General features: G+C 41.1%; 1 long non-coding RNA gene across 3 annotated transcripts in view; it reads left to right on the top strand.

The window, feature by feature from the left end:
- LOC127499119 (uncharacterized) overlaps positions 1-23,406 on the top strand; it is a 61,063-nt gene that overhangs the window by 18,545 nt on the left and 19,112 nt on the right. Inside the window, exons 2-6 of one of the 3 annotated variants that reach the window (XR_007926051.1) lie at positions 16,640-16,725; positions 16,893-16,922; positions 16,998-17,388; positions 18,938-19,095; positions 20,573-20,852. This is a non-coding gene — a long non-coding RNA (uncharacterized LOC127499119). Of the gene's footprint in view, positions 1-16,639; positions 16,726-16,892; positions 17,389-18,937; positions 19,096-20,572; positions 20,853-23,406 lie in introns of all 3 variants that reach the window. The other 2 variants (XR_007926049.1, XR_007926050.1) reach the window with 2 other exon arrangements.

Genomic DNA, 23,406 nt, shown 5'->3' on the forward strand with positions numbered 1-23,406 from the left:
ACGAGTAAAGGTTACAGATTTAGGGCAAAGCTTGGTTGATTTCGACCGTGACGCTTTTCAGAGACAAACGCTGTGTGGTTTCATACAATGGACGATGTGTTTGACGGATAGTCTTGGCCGTCTGTTCTGGCCACACACCCGAGAGAAATAAACCACTATGGAGTTGGCCTGAATAAATGATGTGTGAATGTCTAACTTAGTTGACATACGTACAGTACGGACCTCTGCGCAGTCCAAAAATGGGGAGTAACCAGCGGGTGGGATGGGAGGGCGTACATATGCGTTTAAGTGGCGAGGGGGTGCGGGTCACAGGCCAGATTAAAAGACCCATAAGAGGATTGATATTTGAACAGTCCTTTGTTTTTCTTCTCATTCAGAAAGGCAGACTGCTTCCTTGTGTTGTCGAGATCTGTCGGTATTAACATGCCATCAGGGGCTCCCTCAGATTAACTCCTTGTGAAAACCAAAGATGTCTCTGAACATTTATGTTGGTTTAAAGAAACATTTTACCTGAAAATGAGAATTCTGTCAATATTTCACCTTCCCGTCATCCAAATCCACATGACTCATATCTAAAATGCCACAAAAAAGCCCCATAAAAGTGGTAAAAGTCTTCTGAAGAGCTCTGTAAGAGAAACAGACATGTCAAAATTCACATGAATGAATCTTTTTTTTTTTTTTTTTTTTAAATCAAATCTATTGATTGTTTGATTCAGGATTTTTCAGTGAATAACAACGTCAAGCTATTGTATGGCTTTAGAAGGCTTGGAATATAGCACATGAGTAGTATGAACTACTTTTACGATATATTATGGTGCTTTTATGCCTTTGTGAAGCTTGAAAGCTCCCGTTCATTGTAATAACAAGTTTCCTTACGTGCTGAGACGGGTTTGAAACAACATGAGTTGTTTAATGAATAAATAATGACCGAATTTTCAAGTTAAATTGTGCGAAGACCGTGATGCCACCAGGAACACAGTAATCTTTGATCTGTGATCCGAGTATTTGCTCTGCCACTTTATTGGTTAACAGGGTCATTTTGGAGGTTTGGCAGTCTTCCCTGACCTTCTTCTGTTCCCAGACAGACAGCAAATTGACAAATGAAAAGACTGATAAACAAACATGCAGACGGCTTCATAGGACATCTGAACACGCTAAGATCCGCTACAGTGCCCTCAGCTTCACGGGCCAGATGGTCTTGCCAACCATCTTGGCAGCGCACGCTGTATGCCACCCACATCAGCAGAACCCTAACCCATCCAGAAGAAATCAATAATGTGAATTCATCACATGCTTTGAATGCCACGTAAATGTGGCATAAACTGACAATTTGAAAATATTCCAGAAAAAACATTGAGGTGGTTTTTGGATCTGTTCAGTTTTCTTACTCCATCGTCAATAAGAGTAACCGTAAAAGTTGAGAAGTTCAATTTGAGAGGACATTATTGCGCTTACGGCAACATTATATCTTGATGACATAGTGCAGATGAATACAAAACACTAATAGAATTTAGGCCAAGAAAAGCATCTCTGTGGAGGACTAGGGTGCAGCAGCTGTTGTTCTTGCTTCATTTTTATAATAAAGTTTGTTCTTGGCGCCCTCTGCTGGGTAAGATTTCTCGACACAACTAATGCATACTAACTAGACACTGTTGTCTCTGTCCTTTACTATTGTTGCTAGTCATATTGTATTGTACAATATAACTCCGGTCAAAGTTTGTATAAAAGACATGTCTTTCATGTCAGACTGCACAATACATCATACCTAACTAATGATTGATAGCCTATCTATCTATCTATCTATCTATCTATCTATCTATCTGTCTATCTCTTAATACAATATCTATCTATCTCTTTCTATACAATATCTATATACCTGCCTATCTATACAGTATCCATACAGTATTTACATATAGGGTCTGTCTGTCTGTCTATCAATCGCAAATTGGATAGTAATATAAATCATTGAACTTTTTCTCCTTATATTCTATTACAAAAAGAGAAATTTACACTGCCTTAGCTGCAGCATAAATTGAAAATAATCGTTGAAAAACTCTAACTATGAATCTATAAAACAGTCCTTGTGAGGTTTAGAGATATTGAATTCAAATGACTTCATAGTTCAACTGCATCTCTTGGAGAAGTCTCACCCTATCACATTTATGCATGTGCAGACAGAGAATGAATTATTAAGAATTTGAGAATCCTCACAGGCGCTGTCCCAGCAGGAGAGAAACCTCTGCTAGATCAATATCTGCTTCACCTTTAGTGTCACTTGACAAGCACTGGGAAATTGCTGCTGTACAAAATAAAAAAATCCCAATTTCTCTTCAGGTCAAAGCTATTACATTTCCAAAATATCACTGGCTCAAAATGCCCTAGCCTATCAGGATTTTCTGTGTATCTCCAGTGTAGAGAAATACAATAAAATTGCAGGTTTAGTCTCGAGTGGACCTTTCCTTCACTTTTGCTGCATTTCAATTTTAAAGATGGTAACTATGGAAACGCATGAAATGTTGACTAAGATGATTTGAGGGGGTAATACTTTTCTCACATTTCAGACTCAGGTTATAGACTGTGGAAAAGAACCGGTTCATGATATTTCTCATTAACCTAACATCTTCAGTAAATTACAGCAGCAGCAAAGCATGTATGAAAAGACCCATGCAGAGAATAATAGGACACATTAAATGAAATGGTCTTAGAAAAAGTCTGATTATCACCCAGAAAATTTGAGGATAAATGTGAAAACGACTAAACGTACAGAGTTATAATGATTGGTACAGGCCTGCTTCTATTGCCGTGATACAATAATCAACATTTTTAGACAGGTCTTTTTAGTGCAATTGAATGACTGTCCAACACAACAACTCAGTCCCTGAAGAGCCCAACATTTAAGGCTGTTATTCAATCAAATCATTATCCCAGTGAATAGGTGATTCAAGCCTTCAAAATTACAGTGTAAAAGCAAGAAAATAATCTATTTGGGCCGTCTGCCTGACATAGAGAAAATACAGTAAAATACCTACCAAATAAATACATAAAAATCCAGTACTTACCAACCACTTCCTAAAGCAGGGGTCAGCCAATTATCAAACGAATTTTTTGCAAAAGGCAATGTCCAGCTAAAGTTTGTACTTTACTAAAGCACTAATACAAGTACAAGTATATCACTCTATACATCAATAAATTATGAAAATGGCATTGCAATGTAAGCAACATATGTAAAATGAATATGCACATTATTATAGGCCAGTCATAAAACATTTAACAATCAGTATGCAATATGTAAGTTTTAGTCCTGAAAAAGGTCAAAGGCCTCTGATTCAGATGTAGAACAACTCTGGCGAAGCACTTGACAGTATTTTGGAAAGTTATATAGCACCCAAGTACAAATGTGAAAGTTGTTTTTGCTCTTAATGTTTTGCGGCTCAATGGTCCGAGTCGTGCGACCGACCTAACAGCGCAATGCTGACCAATTAAAACAGCGCAGCGCGAATCACATTTTTAGAAGTTCAGCTGTTTTTCCCTGCACAAGATAATGAAGATGACAATAAAGAGAATAAGATTATACATTTCTTTTGCTTATTATCTTTCATATTAGTAGGTCAGCATGTAAACAATTAGTTCTCCATACATAACGTGCCTTGGCTAATTTCAAAATAGCGCACATACTGTTATACAGGTGCTTGTATGATGGGCTTATGTTTGAGACAATATTTGATATAAAAAAAAATAAAAATAAAAATAAAAAAAATAGTCTCACAACAGAAAAAAAAGCTTTTAATGTATTTTACATTATCAATTATAAGCGAGCATGCATGGGGATAGGAAATGTACAATAATGAATAAAAAATAAGCTCTGGACTAGAGCGGATGCAATACTTAATTATGTTCTGAATTTTTATGTTATAAAAATCGTTCCATATAAATCGAGTTGTCAGTGCCGAAATGAAAGGTATGGAAGCCCATTTCCGCCACAATTGAGTAAAAAAATATAATTCTGTAAGTCATAATAATGAGAAACTTTCTCATAATTATGACTTAGTATCTCATTATATTGAGAAAGTTTCTCGTAATAATGACTTAGTATCTCATAATAATGAGAAAGTTTCTCGTAATAATGACTTAGTTTCTCATAATAATGAGAAACTTTCTCGTAATAATGCCTTAGTTTCTCATAATAATGAGAAACTTTCTCGTAATTATGACTTAGTTTCTCATAATAATGTGAAACTTCTACGCATGCGCAAAGCAGCGGAGCAGTGACGCTCAAATGCGATAACTCCGCAACCATGGCACGTTCTGCAAAAGTGTAATCTATAATATCATTAAATAAATAACATTATTGATAAATTATCAGTAGCCTATGAGACGGGATATAGTCGTTTATTCATTTGTAACATTCATTTGTATTTTTGTGTATGAACAAGCAGAAACACAGAGTGGTGATCCATGGATTTCAAACAGATAGAGGAATGACAGCACACACCTACATATCCAAGTCTGTTAAAGAACGCTTCCAGCGCCTTGTCTAGGCAAACCTGCACATCAAATAGCCTAGACTCATCCGCGAAATACGTGTTAACGTTAACACATAAACCCACACATTTTATGAAGACGTTGCACTTAAACTTAGCGAATACATGCCATATTCCTTCGTTAATCTGATAGTTTTGTAAGCCGTTGATTTTAAATTCATATATCATTAATAGGCTATTAAACGGTTGATTTCTTGCTAGATAATACTTTTTGTCAATCCATTGTAAAAAAAAAAAAAAAAAAAAAAAAAATGTAATGCTTTATAAGGATCATTTTGTTAATGAACAAGTCACCTTTCAAGTCAAGTCACCTTTATTTATATAGCGCTTTTTACAATGTAGATTGTGTCAAAGCAGCTTTACATCGATAACTGGTACATTGTTTGGCTGCACAGCAGCTCTTAAAGAATAGTGTCAATGCAGGCAGATCAAAGCACTGTTGAATATCAAATGTCAAGTCAAGTGTATTTGCAACAACATATTACAACATATAACAACATATAAAAACAACAGTATTTTTGGCTGTACCTGTACTTAGGCATTTTTTTAGTTTGGTTTAACAAAATGTATATCATATTTTTGTTTGTGGTTAAATCAGAGATAATATTAATATTAACGGTTATTCAGAGTTCAAACATATTTGGACATTGTATTTTTCAATAGGACAATGAATTTCTCAGAGCAGTTTCACTCCTCTCAAGGGGACACGATGAGTTACAGGACAAGTATTGATCCGTGTGACAGGTTCATCGCAGGAGAAGACAGTCATGACAGGTGCGTGCAATGTTTGGGCCTTTAGCATGCTCAAACCACGCTTAACGGCCTATCTAATTGTCGACATTGCGATAGCCTGCGTTTGAAAGTTTTGCGCTCGAGGCTCGCCTCCCTTCTGAGGAAGGAAGGCCGTTCGTCCAACCCCCGCCTCTCCGTTTCTGCGGTTGCCGAGGCGCCACACGAGATGGACGCTTGGGGTGACGATTATGAGCCTGAGCTTTTGGAGAGTGAGCAGACAGATTTTCACCCCTTTCTCTCTCTCTCCCCATCTCATGTGTGCGGGTTAGAGAATCGATACGCAGACCCTGTTGTTTTCGTTAATGACAAAATTCGGCCTACCCCAGAAGCTCGCAATGCGATTTCTTTTGGTTGTGGCACCTATGACAATGATGTGTTGTCTACAGCGGCCTCTGATTCTGAAGAGCTTGTGGGTGATTGTTCTAGCTCTCTCCCTCCGAGCGGATAGGAGAAGTGCACATCCCCGTCGTATAACGAGCTGTCAGAAGTGGTCACTCGCGCTGTAGATAAGCTGGGGTTGGAATGGGACAGCGAGCCCGCGCAAAATCAGGCCCAGTCGAAGCTGGACGATTGATTTCTCACGAGTCGTGCCCCAACCCAGCCCCGTAGGCCTCTTCCCTTCTTCCAAGACCTCCACCAAGAGCTTTTGAAGTCTTGGAAGCAGCTATTTTTGGTGGTCATCACTAGTCCGGCGGCCACAGGATTTCGCTACTATTTCTAAAATGGCGGATCACGGTTATGTAGCAATGCCGATCATCGAAGAGACTCTCGTGGCCTATCTTGCGCCAACTTCAGCTCCGTTGTGGAAGTCACGTCCCCTGCTGCCCTCCAAACCGTGTAGGATTACCTCCTCCTATGGTTGGTAAATCTTACATGGCTGCTGGACAGGCAGCAGCCACTCTTAATTCTCTGGCTGTACTTCAGGCTTATCAAGCTGATTTGTTAAAAGAGCTGGATGAGGGAAAAGGCCTGATTCCTGAGGCTGTTAAGGAGCTCAGACAGGCTACTGACTTGGCGCTGAGAGCTACCAAGCATACTGTCTGTGCAATAGGCAGGTCTATGGCGGGAATGGTGTCGGTAGAGTGCCACCTTTGGCTTACTCTTACTGACATCAAGGAAAAGGATAAGTCTTTCCTATTAGACGCCCCCATGTCCAATGACGGCCTATTTGGTGAGTCTGTGACCGCTGTGGTAGAGAAATTTCGAGAAGCAAAACGACAATCTGCCACTTTTCGCCAGCTCATTCCATGCAGGTTTAGGGAGACTGAACGACAACTACCATCAGTTCATTCTTGTTCGTCTTCTCTACAGTGCCCCCGTGAGATACAGCGAAGTGAACCATCGCCTATGGAGTCCCCTCGCAGAGACTGGGGCCCTAGGACTCGCCCACCAGTTCGCTCACGGCAACGCAGATAGGATTACACCATCCAATTCCGGAAAGGCCCACCTCTTTCCAATGGGGTTCTTCCCACGATGGGCCATCCTTGGGAGTCACTCTTAGACAAAGGTGCTATAGAAGAAATACCCCCCGCTCAAATAGAGTCAGGCTTTTACAGCCGTTATTTTGTTGTGCCAAAAAAGGATGGTGGTTTAGGTCCGATTTTGGACTTACGTCACGTTTAAATTTTGCACTCAGAGTGAGCAAATTCAAAATGCTGATGTTAAAGTCCATTCTGTCTCAGGTTCGAACCGGAGATTGGTTTGTGGCCATCGATCTAAAGGATGCATACTTCTACATCCAGATCGTCAAGAGAGACAGGCAGTTCCTCAGGTTCGCTTTCGAGGTCAAAGCTTACCAATACCGTGTTCTTCCGTTGTCCCCTGTTGTTTAGCTGGGCCTGCTCCATATGAGACCATCCAATGGTGGATCAAGAGCCAAGGGATCTCATCTCATTGCCACCCTTTCCGCAAAGACCTAGTCAAACGCAGGGGCTTTCATGCTCTACGTCCATGGACGAGGCTCCCGATGCTCCGCAGAGGAGTTCATTTAGGGGTGCGTTGTCGTCGCAAAAGAATCACAACAGACACATCCCTATACAAGCTGGGGCACAGTTTTTCAAGGACACCCGACCTTTGGAGTCTGGAGCGAAGTGCAGCATGGTTGGCACATAAATCGTTTGGAGTTGCTAGCAGTGTTTCTGGCACCCAAACGTTTCCTGCCTTACCTGAAGGGGTATCACGTATTGATCAGGATGGACAACATGACTGTGGTCTCGTACCTGAATCAGTCAAGGAGGGCTACGTTCTCGCCCCCTGTACAGGCTGGCGGAGCGTGTGCTTCTTTGGGCACAGACCAGGTTTCTGTTGATCAGAGTGGTTCACATTCCAGGATCATTTGAACCTCGAGAGACCTACTCTTGAGACAGGGCTTAGATCCCGGAGGATGGAGGCTGCATCCTCAAGTAGTGAGTCTCATATGGCAGAGGTTCGGCCAAGCGGGCTTTGTGTTTGTGTCGAGCATGACTACTCATTGTCCGCTCTGGTTCTCCCTGTCACCTCCGTCGCCTCTGGGGATAGATGGCCTGGCCAATGTATGGCCCAGGACCAGTCTCTTTGCCTTTCCACCGATTCGTTTGCTCTCAGCGGTGCTGCTCAGGGTACGAATGGACAAAGTGAGACATCTGCTGCCCAATCAGATTTGGTTCTCAGACCTGGTCAATCTGTTAGTTGGCCCTCCGTGGGAGGTTCCCCTGAGACCAGACCTATTGACTCAGGCTCAAGGTACGATTTGGCTCCCCCTCCGGACTTATGGAAGTTGTGGGTGTGGCCCCTGAGCGGGACACGTTAATGTATTCTGGTCTCTCAGCTGAGATTACAGATACTATTATTAATGCACTAGACACTTGTATGCTTTTAAATGGAGGTTATTTGCTTCTTGGTGCACGCAACGTGACCTGGATCCAGTTCATTTCCCTGTCGGTTTGATACTGAAGTTTTTGCAGAGTCGTTTTTCAGCAGGAGCAGCTCCAACCATTCTTAAGGTTTATGTGGCAGCTATATCTTCTAAGCATGTACATTCGCGCAGGGTGGAAAGGCCGAAGCCGTCTCATCCCTTGCAGAAAACGAGAGACCAGAGGGTGACGTCCAACTATGTTCCTAAGGTTGCTTCGACACCTTTTCGTTCCCAGCAAGTGGTCTTGGAGGCTTTTTCTTCCCCTGACTCAGAGACTGGGTGTGATGTGCGGCTTCTTGGTCTCTGTCCAGTGAGGGCACTGAAGATCTATGTCTAACCATACATCCCAGTGGCGTAGATCAGAACAATTGTTTGTGTGTTTTGGTAAAAACAAAGGAGCTGCCGTCACCAAACAGAGAATGTCTCATTGGGTGATCGAGGCTATCTCTGCGGCCTATGAGGCGCGTGGTTTGACTTCACCTCTAGGTGTGCGTGCTCATTCCACAAGAGGAATGGCTTCTTCTATGGCTCTCTTTAAGGGCTTTTCTTTGGAGGATATTTGTGTTGCGGCAGGATGGTCCTCTCCGAACACCTTCATCAAATTCTATGGTCTGGACATGAAGATGGCTCCTGGCTCCCAGGTTTTATCTACTTGAGCTTTCCACGGTCCTCCAGCTACTCTTAGGTATGTGAAGGCGTTGTGGTATATTGTTCCCATAGCGAGGTCTCGCAGCGTTGAGTGAACCTATGAAAAGGAACGTCTCGGTTACGTATGTAACCATGGTTCCCTGAATAGGGAACGAGAAGCTGCGATGCCAGCCATTCCCCTACCTTCGAGTAGTAGCTTCCTTCGTTTTGGAAATCTGATGAAATGGCGCCTCGCACGCTAATATGAAGCATACGTGACGTATTCTTGGGGCAGGGCTAAACGCTTCTGGCCAATTAATTGCCGTGATGGTGTTCCCCATAACGAGGTCTCGCAGCGCCTTGTTCCCCATTCGCCTCCACCATCAAGACACCCACCACCATCTCCAGCATCCTCCTAAACCTCAGCACAGCCCACAATTCCTGCAATAGAGAAATGGACAGTTTTAGGATTAAGACAAGCGCTAATCAGTACATTTTTCAAGGAGAATGAACAAAGCTGAGCTATATAATCTGTATGTCTCACTTCAGCTTTTCCATCTTCAAAATCCACTCCACCTTCCAAAGCCGTTAACAAAGCAAGCAAGAATCGCAAAGCCCCGTACCAACGCTCTCAAAAATCACCTTCTTCCTCCATTACAGGGCCAGTTCTTCCGCGAAAATCAGGCCGCGGCAGCAGGCCTTCAGCCAGTCTAGGCCGCGCCCCAGACTCAGCCGCTGCCAGGCCTCGATCTTCTCCTACCTCTGCCGAGCTTCAGACCACAGCTTTTTCCAATGCTGCACCCCAGGTCTCAATACCTGTCTCCATCAACAACACAGGATGTCCTGTCACCGTAAGTATGCCTCCGCCAGAGGTGCAGGTGCAGCCATCTCAGTCTTTCCCTGTCACTTTCTTCAGTCCTCTCCCATGTCCATGGCCTGCAGCTCCACCATCAAACTCTAGCGTGAGGCTGCCTCCGCTAGCGACGCAGATCCAGACGCCCAATTTTTTCCCTTAGAACCCCTTTTTTCCTTTCTCTTTTGTCCCTCCCCAGGCTCCAGGGGTCGACACAAGCGCGAGGCTGTCTCCACAAGTGACTTCGGCCCCGGCCTCTTTTCTTCCTAACACTCTCTCCAGGCAAAGTCTCCTTTCACTCCGTTTTCTGCAATGCCGATGCCCATCCCACCGAACACTACAGCCCTGGAACTGCCCCCTGTCGCCAGTAACATCCAAGCACAGCTCCTCACAGGTGCAGACATTGATTTATCCTCCTTACTATCACTGCTTCCTCCTTCCATCTCAAATCGTCAAATCGAATGCGGCGATTTTCAGCTACACTCAAAAATCCAACACATAATCCATCTCACACTCTTTCTTTTGCAGAATTTTCCATTGCGTTCAACCATTACAGCGAAGTAATTTGGGCTGCACTTCCCCACAGGAGACGAGAACTCAATGGTTATCTCGCAATAATCACTGAGCTCGCGCAATCATTCGGAGGTACCCACTTTTACACATACCACAAGCTTTTTCTGTCAAATGTGCCGTACGTGTAGCCCAGTGGAACCAGTGCCCTTACTGGGGAGCTTTAGACATGGATCTGCACAACAGAGTGTTCCTGGGCTGCCGTAACATCACTTGTGCGGTCTGCAGATCAGTCGCCCACTCCACCACCACCTGTCCTCTGATAAATCCTTCAAATCCCCCCTGCCCAGATTCTTCACGAGCAGCAGATCCAAGCACTCGGTCGCTGGTCATCGGAGGCTTTCAGGAGTTACATCCAATCAAATCGCTCCCACATCAAAGAAGCTCAACGAACCCTTATCAGCTAAATTTTTAGCACCAGCTGTTCCCATACACTCAAACCTTATCCATTTAATTAACACCTTCAATCCAATAAATAGTGCAGATATCCGCATTCTAAACTGCCACAGCAGCATCCACCCTCGCAGCTCCCACAAGAACCAGCTCCATCGTCTAACCGCCATAACAATGATACTACCTCAACTCCCACAGAAGCTCCACCTCTCCATCCAGAACCAGATGCTGCCACAGCAGGACCATCTCCCTGACTCCTGCAGGAGCTCAATTCCTTAAATTTTCTCCACTGCCGCAGCAGTGATGTTCCTTCATGCTCCCACAGGAGCTCAAAAATCGGACTCAATAAGCAGAATTGGAATCACTACAGTTCAAAATGATACCCAACCTTAATCATCATCATCATCGGTTACTATTATTATTATCATCATGATCATCATCTGTCACCATTTCATCATCATCATCATCATCGGTTACTATTATTATTATCATCATGATCATCATCTGTCACCATTTCATCATCATCATCATCATCGGTTACTATTATTATTATCATCATGATCATCATCTGTCACCATTTTCATTATCATCATCATCGTCATCAGTCAACATCATCATCATCAGTCAACAACATACTGTAATCATCACGATCATCATCACTATTATTGTCATCATCGTCTCTCAGCGTCATCAATAATGACGTTCCTTCATGTTCCCGCAGGAGCTCAGTTTCTTTGAAAATTTCTCCACTGCTGCAGCAGTGATGTTCCTTCACGCTCCCACAGGAGTTCAGTTTCTTTGAAAATTTTTCCACTGCCGCAGCAGTGATGTTCCTTCTCACTCCTGCAGGAGCTTAGTTTATTTGAAAATTTCTCCACTGCCACAGCAGTGATGTTCCTTCACGCTCCTGCAGGAGCTCCGTTTTTCTCTAGCAAATTCTACACCAGCACAACCTTCCACAACCAACTATCAGTGAGGCTCACCTTTCTGATGCCATGATCAAACACTCACGACGCAAGAAGCCCTCCCGATCCAGTGACTAACCCCTCCCTACGACTAGCACACTTTCAGCTCCGCACTCTGCAAGTTTTTGGGGGTTATCGACATAATTTCCGGCTGCTGTCCCATGTTAGTTGCAACTTTTTGGGGGAGTACTCTGGGTTCAGGCCAAATACCGAGCTTGGAGCCCTCTCCTCGCACAGCACGCCAAATATGCATACAATTTACTCTATCCGATTATTTGTAAGTGTGAACTCGTGAAATTATGTTTTATTTAACAAAATTCGGGAGGAGCAACGTTTAAATAACGTCATTTCAGCCAGCTGTCAGCAATCAGTAATCAACTTATCTACCCAATCAGCATGAGTGAAGCACTGCATATAGTCACAGTCAACTCACCCATATTCCTCGACAGTTTTTCAGCATCCCTCCACAACCCCATCTCCTCACACTCGCCTGGTTACTTTCCTAACCAGAAATACCGGGGGAGTACTCTGGGTTCGGGCCAAATACCGTGCTTGGAGCCCTCTCCTTGGATAGCACGCCGAATACGCATACTATTTACTCTATCCGATTATTTGTAAGTGTGAGCTCGTGAAATGGCCGATCATTTGCTGCTAAACCCTCCCTCTACATCCTTGTCTCAAGTGCCATCTACTACACAACCACTGGCTTCCACCCCAGCAACAACCGGATGTTTAACATCATCCTCATCTCCCATGTCCTGCTCTTCAAACCTTTGCACACCCTCACTCTTCAAGGTTCAAGGTTTTTTATTTGTCAATGCCACCATATGTGCAGACATACAGAGGAATCGAAAATACCGTTTCTCTTCTCTCTCATAAAGTGTTTACATTGTCAATGCACTATAGAAGTTTGTATAAAAAATAAAAATATCTGCAGTCAATGCAATATGAAAGAGATGTTTATATGAAGGTAGCAGTGTTGGTTTGTTGAAAACAACAGTGTAAAACAGACAGACGGATTCGGCTAATGTATGTTTCAGTCAGTGGATATGCATTCTGGTTTCCCAATACGTTACAACAGCGATGATCAAAAGAACATGGACAAAACAGTCACTCTTTGCAAACAAATGTTTAATGACGTGCCGAATGCTCTATGACCAGTCATTTACGGCATCATCACCCGGGTGTTGATAGCACAGGTGAGACCTGAACATGTCACATTGCTATCTGTCTAAACTAAACTCATTTAAACCTTGCCAATTTAAACATTCATCCGTAAGACGCGAAAGAGAACTTGTGCGCGCTCTGAGATTTGTGTGTGCGCTCATCCGAAGTGCGTACACGGAGAGCTTCGTCACAGCGTGCAAATACTCTCGCGCAAATTCTCTTTCAAGTCTTGCACCTAAATGGACAAATTCACACAAAAATTATGTCAACATATCTATCTTAGCGAGTATCCTAACAAACATAGTAGGTTATGTCTTAGGAGAAAAATGAGACGTGTATGTCTTAGGAAAAAAAACGCATGTGTATCAGTATCAGTGTACTGGATCTTTGAATTATGTCTTAAAGTCATGTCTTGACTGAATAGCTTTTGTAACTTCAATAATGTTTCATCTTTATTTAATTATTCAAAGAAGTTTATATGAAGTGTTATTTTATATTTGATTACTTTATTCAATTTCTGTACCTGAAAGCTGTTAGATACCTGAAAAACCTGTAAAGCATTGTTTATTTTATTTGTATCTTAGTTCTCATGTATTTATTTGTGCTGTTTCTTGTTGTTAGATTATTTGTTTTTATTTTCTTTATCTTTATTTGACAATTGTCCTATTTATTTTACAAACATAGCACATACCGAACTGTACCAAAACCGTGACCCTAAAACTGTGATACAAACCGAACCGTGAGAAATCTGAACCGTCCCACCCCTAATATAGACCGAGTAAACAGATCTTGTAAAACTTCTGAATAAATATACATGAGTAAATGTAAACAGTGAACTTTTATTTTTTCAGGAGTGGGTGAAAGAGGGGTGGAGGTAATGAACAGAGTTTAGCTTCCTGACAGCCTGATGGATGAAGCTGTTTGAAAGCCTTGTGGAGCGAGCCTGGAGGTTCCGGTACCTTCTCCCTGAAGGCAGAAGCCTGAAGTGGAGATTTAACGGGTGTGAGCTATCAGCAGTGATGCTGATGGCTCTACTAGTAAGGCGGGTGCGGAAGATGTCCATAAGTGAGGGCAGAGAGACACCGATGATCTTGCTGGCTGCAATCACTATGCATTGCAAAGTCAGGAGTCAAAGACAGGATGCAGTGTTGCATCCGTACCACACTGTGATGCAGCTGATGAGGATGCTTTCAAAGGTGCCCCGGTAGAAGGAGCACATGATGGGAGGTGGGACTCGTGCTTTCCTCAGTTTACGGAGGAAGTAGAGGCGTGACTGAGCCTTCTTGGCAAGCGATGTGGTGTTTGTCATCCAGGAGAGGTCCTCAGAGATATGCACCCTAGGAACTTTGTGCTGCTCACCCTCTCCACTACAGCACTGGCTAGTGGGGGGTGCTGTGGAGGTCTTCTTCTGAAGTCGATGACAAGTTCTTTGGTCTTCCCCACATTGAGGAAGAGATTGTTGTCATTACACCACTGGACCAGTCGGCTCACTTCACTCCTATAGTTGGCCTCATTGTTGTTGGTGATGAGGCCCACTACAATCGTATCTTCAGCAAACTTAATGATGTGGTTGGTACTGTGACTGGGTACACAATCATGGGTCAACAGGGTAAAAAGCAAGTTACTGAGAGGGGAGTTGAGTCCAACTTTTATCCAAGAGTAGTATTCGCACATAGGAGTCTTTGGAGTCCAGGTGTGTAAGGGCTGGATGGAGAGCAGCTGAGATAGCGTCTTCTGTGGACCTGTTGGTTCTGAATGCAAACTAGAATGGGTTGTGGGAGGGAAGAAGAATGGATTTTATGTACTGCATGACCAGTCGCTCAAAGCACTTCATAATGATGGAGGTCAGTGCGACGGGCCGGTAGTCGTTGTGACTGGATGGGTGCGGCTTCTTTGGAACTGGAATTATTGTGGTGGCCTTGAAACACTTGGGGACAACTGTTTGACTCAGCGAGATGTTAAAAATGTCAGTTAGTACATTCTTGAGTTCTTCAGCACAGTCCTTTCGAACCCGACTAGGTATGTTGTCTGGTCCGGCTGCCTTGCGTGGGTTGATCCTCAGGAGGGTCTTTTTCACGCTGTCTGAGGTCAGACACACAGCCTGCTCTTGTGGGAAAGGTGGGATCTTCTGTGCCTGTATGTTGTTTTGTGTCTCAAATTGGCCAAAGAAATCGAGGCAGTTAATCAGAGATATGTCACTGTCACAGGTCCGTGGTAGGGCTTTATAGTTTGTTAGAGTTCGGATGCCTTGCCAGAGACTCTGTGTGTCTCTGGTGTTGCTGAAATGTCCAGATATGTTATTGCTATATTGTTGTTTTGCTTCCCTGATTCCTCGGGACAAGTTGGCTCTTGCTGTTGCTAGGCCTGCATTGTTACCGGCTCTAAAGGCTGCGTCCCAAGCCATCAGAAGCTTGTGCACTTCTCCTATCAGCCATGGTTTCTGGTTAGCCCGAATAGTGATGGTTTTCCTGTGTGTGGTGTCATTGATTGTAAGTTGCTGCTTCTTTAAAGATCTCCCAGTCTGTTGTGTCAAAGCAATCTTTAAGGGCAGATTGGGCCCCCTCTGGCCACACACGTACCTCCTTCTTGGTTGGTCTGGTGACTTTCACCTTCGGTCTGTACGCAGGTCTGAGCATGATGGTCATATGGTCTATTGTGCTGATGAAGTTTTGGTAGAAAAGACTTTAAATCTGCATGATTAAAGTCCCCAGCAGTGATGAGAAATACGTCCGGGTGTGCCGTCTGTTGCTCCCTGATAGCCTGGTAAAGTTCACTGAGTGCCTTGGTGCTGTTGTTATCGCTTGGGGGATATAAACAGCGACGAGTAAAATCGCTGTAAATTCCATCAGTAGGTAGAAGGGTCTGCACTTAATAATAATAAATTCTACCAGCGGAGAACAGTGTTTACGAACAACAGCAGCATTTTGGCACCAAGCATCGCTGATATAAACACAAACACCCCCACCCCAAGTCTTACCACCCTCAGCACAGACTCGGTCAGCACGGTAGCATGTTAGCCCAGCTAGCAGGATAGCGGAGTATGTTGTCATTTAACCACGTCTCCGTAAAGATGTAAACACAACATTCTCTCACCTCATGCTGTGCAGATCTTGTAAGTTGTAGATCTTACTTCAGCCCCTCTTCTGTGCATACAGCATCAGCTCTCCAGTCAGCATCTGTATTACAAACTGGCACACCTGTAAACTTGCGCACTGGGCCAGCCCTTAGTAGACTCTTCCAACCATATGTCAATATAAGATCCTTAAGAGCTCATCACAGGTTAGGCCCTACTGCATGGGAGCATGAATTTTATTGCATGGCAAGTCCATCATGCAATACTATACCCACACCAGAGGAAAACAGTATTCTTAAATTAAGTGGGTTTGCAAAGAAAAAAGTTAGATTTGAAGATATGAACGAATCCTTTGCAGATTTTACCAAAAAAATTGGAGAGGTGTTCCCCACAATACAGAGAGCAGGTGCATTTAAAATAATGCGTACAGCCAGGGGTCGTCATTTGGTTGATATACCAATGCCACCAGAAGGGTACAGTATCCCATATCTTAGACTGGAAAGTGGCCTAAACAAAGCGGTTGCTTATATTATACCAATTCCAATCAGCATTCCTCTTGTACGTCAGGAAGATACTGCAGAGGTAACTATAATAGAGTTTATTTTATTTAAAAAAAAAAAAAAATGTTTTAGAGTGAAATAATGAACCACTTTATATAACAACACAACTTAAAGCTAATAGTTAATGTAATTTTTTATGTTTTTTTTTTGTACATTTTGTACAAAAAAAAAAATTACATCATTTTCATCTGTTCTGTGTTTTCAGAATGTTGTAATGGAAAGGTGCAATATTTGTTGCTGTGAGGTGCCTCTGCATAGGATTGAAGAGCATGTTAATCTATGCAGCAACAGGTGTGTATAACTGTTATTGTTTCACCAGAGTAAAGTTTCCTAATCAACACTTAATAACAACATTTCATTAGCTTACTAGATCAAGGCCACATTAGGTGTATAGGCAGAATCAATGTTTTTTTACTGATTAATAACAAATAATGATTTTTTTTTCTTCTTTTTTTAAGATCATCTGCTCAAGACGATGCAAAAGGAGGGTAATATGAAAGAAATAGACAGCCTCTGTACATTAAATTGTATTGCTTTTATTAATGATCTGTTTTGTTTCATAGGACAGCAAGAAATGATCCACGTCCAGCTTTAAAAATTCGTGTGGCTTTGTTGCTTGACCACAGTATAGCGACATTTAATAGCAATTTTGGTAAATTAGCATCATATGATATTCACAATATATTTTATTTGTAAGACTGTGAGATGCTTTATTAACATGCATTATAATTTTTCAGCCACAGAAATGAAAAAAGAATAGACATTCCTTGCGACATGCCTGAGGCAGACCTAAAAGGTCTGCTCTGGAAGACACTTCCTGGACTGAATCATAGAGACTTTGACATCTGTAGAGTTGACCAATTCAGATGTGCGTTGGCTCTCACTTCAAATACTTTATGCCCAGTGTCAATTCATAAAAAGCTGGGTCGGTCAGCTCTTTACATACAGCCAAAGGTAATTAGTTGTTATCAAGCATGCTTTTATTATTATTATTATTATTTATTTATTTTTTGTTACTTTATCAGTACACCCACTAGAACACTCAAATTTCAAAACTTTAGTGTTAGCTAATTTACTTACAGAATTAGTTTATTTTCTGTATTGTATTCATAAAAATTCATTTTACAAGTATGATTTAATGACCATTTACTAACATTACTTTAAAGGTGCAATATGTAAGAATTTTGCAGTAAAATATCCAAAAACCACTAGGCCAGTGTTATATATTTTGTTCAGTTGAGTACTTACAATATCCCAAATGTTTCCAACTATTTGTAAATCGTGAGAAAATTGCAATTTTAAACAAGGCTCCGGGACGTGTGAGGAGTCACCTGTCATACCCGCGTTACATTCAGTTTTCGGTTTTATTTTGTAGAAACCATGGAAACACCAAATATGCTTTAATATATTAAACCAATCAGAGTCTCATCTCTCATTCCCTTTTAAAAGCCAGTTGCGTTTGCACTATGGCGGATTCACTATTTACATGGTGGAATTTGCAAGCGGAAAACTGAACGCTCTAGTGAGGAAACAGATCTGCTTGTGCGCGTGCAAGCAGACCATCTACGGGAAAAGCCAGATTCCACCAAAGCATTTTTATCTTTATGCATGCAATAATAATCTTTTACATTGTAATCCTTTTATTTTTAATATTTGGCTTATTTTTGTGCTGCTGCATGTGTACGTGCGTTGTGCACCCGCCTATAGGCACATATTACTAACATGCTCTTTAAATAACAAACAAAAAAATAAATAAAAAAATACTGTGCCATTGACTTTAGACCAGGATTTTGTTGGTCAGTGGTGCAGTCAGTTTTCAGTTGCCTCAAAATAGCAACACGCCAACAATGTGCCTGAATACACCTCGTTTTCAGACCAGATGTGAAAATAATAACTGCGTTGGGCTGAAACTAGCAAAAAACAGTTGCATCGCGAGTGTATGATAGGGCCCATTAATTTTAAGTAGTGTTTGTGTAATGTACTCTAATTTACATGCATATTGATATATGAAACCATGAGTTGCTTAAATGAAGCCCAAGTGCCACCGTACAGGCCTATAATGTGAAGTGTAGGCTGTTATTCAAGAACCCACAAAATGGTGACTTTATTACATTATCACTTTAAATAATTATGCAGCAATAGTGAATAATTAAGTTCTAAACAATTTCACATTTTAGAGAATATAGCTAATTTCCCATAATTAATGATTTGTCTTATCCTCCACAACACTTCTGCAATTAATCAGAATGTTATTTTTTATGACTTGGACCGTCTGACCTGTGGATTATCCACAGTATCCAGGGATATAACCGTGATCCACGCATCACTAACGTATCTTTCACATTCTACTCTTGTAGCTTCTAAAATATGATAATATGAAATATGACAAGGATAACTAAGGATTCATTCAGCTCTCTCTACACAGCTCAATCACTCTTTCTCTCACACACAGTTTTGAACTACTGCTTTAGAGTAAGCCAATGTTTTCATTTTGTTTAAACAGGAGTCTTAAGACAATGTAACACCTGCTGGTGTCATCCCAGCTGAAGGAGCAGCTGCAGTTCCTTCCACCTCAACAGTTTCCTCTGCCTCTCAGGTTTTTCCAGCCTCCACATCCAACAATATGTCTGCATCCACCAGCACAGCAGCCACTGATACTAGGTAACATTTTTGTTTTTTTATTATTATTAGCATAGTAACCATAATTTAATGCCCTCTCTCTACCTATTGTACGTATTTGTTAGCAGTGCCAATTTTCACTGACACCTTCTTTTTCATTGTATAGTGCTATATGAAGCCAAAAGCTTGAGTGTGTGTAGAAGCTTATGGCTATTTCTCTGACCTGATGCCTGTTGTGCATAGCTGTCAACGTTTTTACCAATACAAGAGAGCCTGAGTGTGATTTATGTATTTAACATGCTGATAATATAGCTATCACCTGACAGGGAGTCCCCCCAAAATACAGCATTTTTATTGTAAATTTTTCAAATAACAACCCTCTTTTAATTAGAACAGTTGCATTACCTTCTTTTTTCCAACAACATGCTCTAATTGATAACATTAATTATGGTCCTGATTAGAAATGTCAATTTACACAAATTCCCATGATCGATCTTCGTTTAAATTAAAGGCACAATATGTAAGAACTTTGCAGTAATATATCAAAAAACCACTAGGCCAGTGTTATATATTTTGTTCGGTTGAGCACTTACAATATCCCAAATGTTTCCAACTATTTGTATATTGTGAGAAAATTGCGATTTTAACTAAGGATACAGGACGTGTCCAGGAGTCACCGGTCTATGGCGTCATATCTGTGTATCATCAGTTTCCGGTTTTATTTTGTAGAGACCATGGAAACACCAAAGATGCTCTAAAGGGGGACTCAGTGATATTTCAAATCCACTGTTTGGAAGTTAGTCGGGCCGAGTTCCACAACAAATGTCCTAACCAATCAGCATCAGGGGGCATATGATGGTCGAGGAGAGAGAACAAGCAAGAGGGAGATTTGAAAATAAGAAAAAACAAAAAAACAAAAAAAAAACAGAACGAGAAATGGGACACAATACAAAAGAGCTCAAAAGAATATCACAGAAATGAAGGTTTATGCTTGGGCAAGCACTTTAGGACACTTTTATATTATAAGTCAAAAGCGATTACACAAAAGAAGGGCAAATAGTGGTCAAAAAACCCCCACAAAAAAAAAAAAAAATTGCCAAAACAAACCAAATACAGCAACAACAAAACACACTACAAAAAAAAAAAAAAAAAAAAAAAAAAACGCGAGTAGCAATGCATATATAGATCATGCTACAGAAACTAGTAGCGTTGCAAACAAAAGCTTTTAGTTAAAGCAAGCTACAAAAAACAAAATTAGCGTTACAAATAAAGGCAGTTCGATCCCGGACAAGCCCCCAATTTATGTTACGACCCAGATTAGGGACCAACATAAAAAGCCATTTAAAAGAAGTTATAAGCAAAAATCGCAATGGCCAGGGCAAAAAAAAAAAAAAAAATCAACAGTAGGGTTATATCAATATTTGGCATACAAAACAAATTTACAGACAGGTAACAAATTAAAGGAAATATCTGAAACCCCTACAGTGAGAGTTAATTGTTTTTACCTTTAATTTTACAGTGTTACAGGGGGAGTGGCTTTATTGCATCAGATACATGTCACTTTACTCACAGCTGATTGGTCGAGTTTGGGTTTGCGATCTCCAACTCAGAATAAAACCTACTCTGGAGCAGGTTAGCCGTGAAGCATAAGTTACCATAGCAATGAACCCCGCTAAAAACCAAACCACCTTCATAAGCCCGAAAAACCAGAGTTTGCTCAAACTAATCTTGAACTTACCTGGCAACCGAAACCGCCTTTGTGCAACAGGCCACAGGGAGTGGACATGGCTAATGAGCAGGTAAGTGTCCCTCTTCTGCCATCTACTGATTGTAGTGGTAATTTCATGTCATTTTTGTTTTAAGTCTGGATTGTTTCTAAGCGTAAAGTTGAACTTTGAAACTACACACAAGTTTACTTATTTTGTCTTTCAGCTCCTAGTTCTGTTAGTAGAGTCATATATGTGTTATTTGTGACGATAAAACGAGGAGTGTGTATAATAGCTGCTTGTAAACTCTGAATCTCTATTTCATTTAAAGGAGCAATGTGTAAACTTTAGCGGCATCTAGCGGTGAGGTTGCAAACTGCAACTAGCAGCACAAACCCCTCGCACCCCTCCCTTTCGGAGAAGCTGTGGCCGTCTGGCCAACACAGCACAAAGATGTCGTCGTGTGAAGCAATGGGTTTCTTCTTATTTCTAACAAAGAACAGTCTCTGTTTCTAATAAACCAGACGATGATGACTACTACTACTACTTCGTGCGTATTCAACGTAGTGACGATGCAAGCTGCCTCTAAAAACACGAACTATTATTTAGAAGAACAAACATAGTGACTAAACGCGCTCTGTAGAGTGTTTGTCCCTTTAGGGCTGCTGTAGAAACATGCCGGCCCAAAATGGCGACTTGACATGGAGGGACCCGCGGGGTATGAGAAACGGTTCATTCTAAGGTAATAAAAACGTAACGGTTCATTATGTAAGGTCTTTATGCACCACTGAAAACATAGTTATGTATATTATATTGCATTTCTGTCAGTAGATCCTCCCAAATTTTACACATTGCACCTTTGAGATTCTCATGCATCAATTATCTTTGGTCTAACCAACCTTTGGTCCTGTTTGTCCCAGGTATGTGTTTTATCTGGTTTTTGTCATGTTCTGTGTATGAATTGTTACCTGAATTGAGTATTAGCATTAGCACACGTGCTGTATGCTCGCACGTGCTGAACTATGTACTGCGCCATTTTAGGGTTCTGTTTTCCCCTCTGCATTTCATTTACACAAAAATATGTAAAATATTGGTCACTTGAGTTTTTAGTTTCTTTGCATTAATGTGATTTATTGAGAAGAATAGATACTGTTTTATATTCTTTTTTCGTTGATATATATTTTATTTAGAATTTTGAAGTGCTTTTTAAAAAAAAATGTAATCAACAGTCTCACGATGCCTCGATGCATCATCAATGATCTGCAATCAAACTGACCTTTGGTCCTGTTTGTCCCAGTTTTGTTTATCCCAGGCCCAGTTTAGTGATCTTGAGTGACCATCCACCTGCCCTATGTGAATTAATCCATCAACACACACAGTCACACAGTCACATACTCACTACCGTTCTAAAGTTTTAGATGGCAAGATTTTATTTTTTAATGTTTTAAAAGGCTCTTCTGCTCACCAAGGGTGCATTTATTTGATCAAAAATACAGCGAAAGCAGTAATATTGTGAAATATTTTTACATTTTAAAATAGACATGTTTTGGATTTGAGTATATTTTAAAATATTATTTATTCCTGTGATGCAAAGCTGAAATATAATCCTGATTTGCTGCTCAAGAAGCTTTTACTATCAGTGTTGAAAACAGTTGTGTACCTTTTTTTTTTTTCAGGATTCTTTGATGAATAGAAAGTTCGAAAGAACAGCATTTATCTAGCTTTTGTAACATTATAAATGTCTACTGTCATTTTTGCATCCTTGCTCAATAAAAGTATTAATTTCTTCATCTTACTGACCTCAAACTTCTGAATGGAGTTTTCAGAAGTTTTCTATTTCAGATAAATGCTGTTCTTTTGAACTTTCTATTCAGAGAATCCTGACAAAACATCTAGGTATAGACTAAGCATATAGAAAAGTTATTTTTAATTGTAAACATATTTCACAATATTACTGTTTTTTCTGTATTTTGGATCAAATAAATACAACTTTGGTGAACAGAAGAGACTTCTTTTAAAAAAAATCTTACTGATCAAAAACTTTTCAACACTGGTAGTATATATCCAAACATACTAACAATACCTAGAATATTTGTTATGGAAACCCATGGCATTCCAGTTTCCCTCAACGGTGAATGATGTTCGTGGTGTGATATCTGGAAGTTAGAATTAAGAATGTTTTATAGTTTCATTCATCAAGGCATGAACATTTTAGGTAAGCCTACATTTTACATTTAATAGAATTCAGATTTCAGATAAGTCTATAAAAGCCTATAAAAATAAAAAATTGGGCATGATGCTCAAGACGACTATGGTATAAATAACATCTCGAACAGCTCTTTCCGTGGCTACATACATGCAATTCTTCAGAGTAGCCTAAGGAACACTTGAGTTTTTTGACGAGGGAAGTTTATTTGGACAGACCCTCTTCCCCTCGATTTTGACAGAGGAAGTTGTTGTAACTCAGGCATACAATGTCCGATCTGCCCCAAACTTCACATGTTTGATAATAGTCTTGGCCTGAAGACATCTACATGGCAGTCTTCAGTTGTAGTCAAAGTGCCACCTGTTGGCAGCAGGAAGTGTGGCACATCAGAATGACTTTGCCATATATACCCATGCCGGGTAAAAGTTTTTCTGGTAACAG

This window comes from Ctenopharyngodon idella, chromosome 17, assembly GCF_019924925.1.
Source record: "Ctenopharyngodon idella isolate HZGC_01 chromosome 17, HZGC01, whole genome shotgun sequence".
NCBI classification, from domain to species: domain Eukaryota; kingdom Metazoa; phylum Chordata; class Actinopteri; order Cypriniformes; family Xenocyprididae; genus Ctenopharyngodon; species Ctenopharyngodon idella.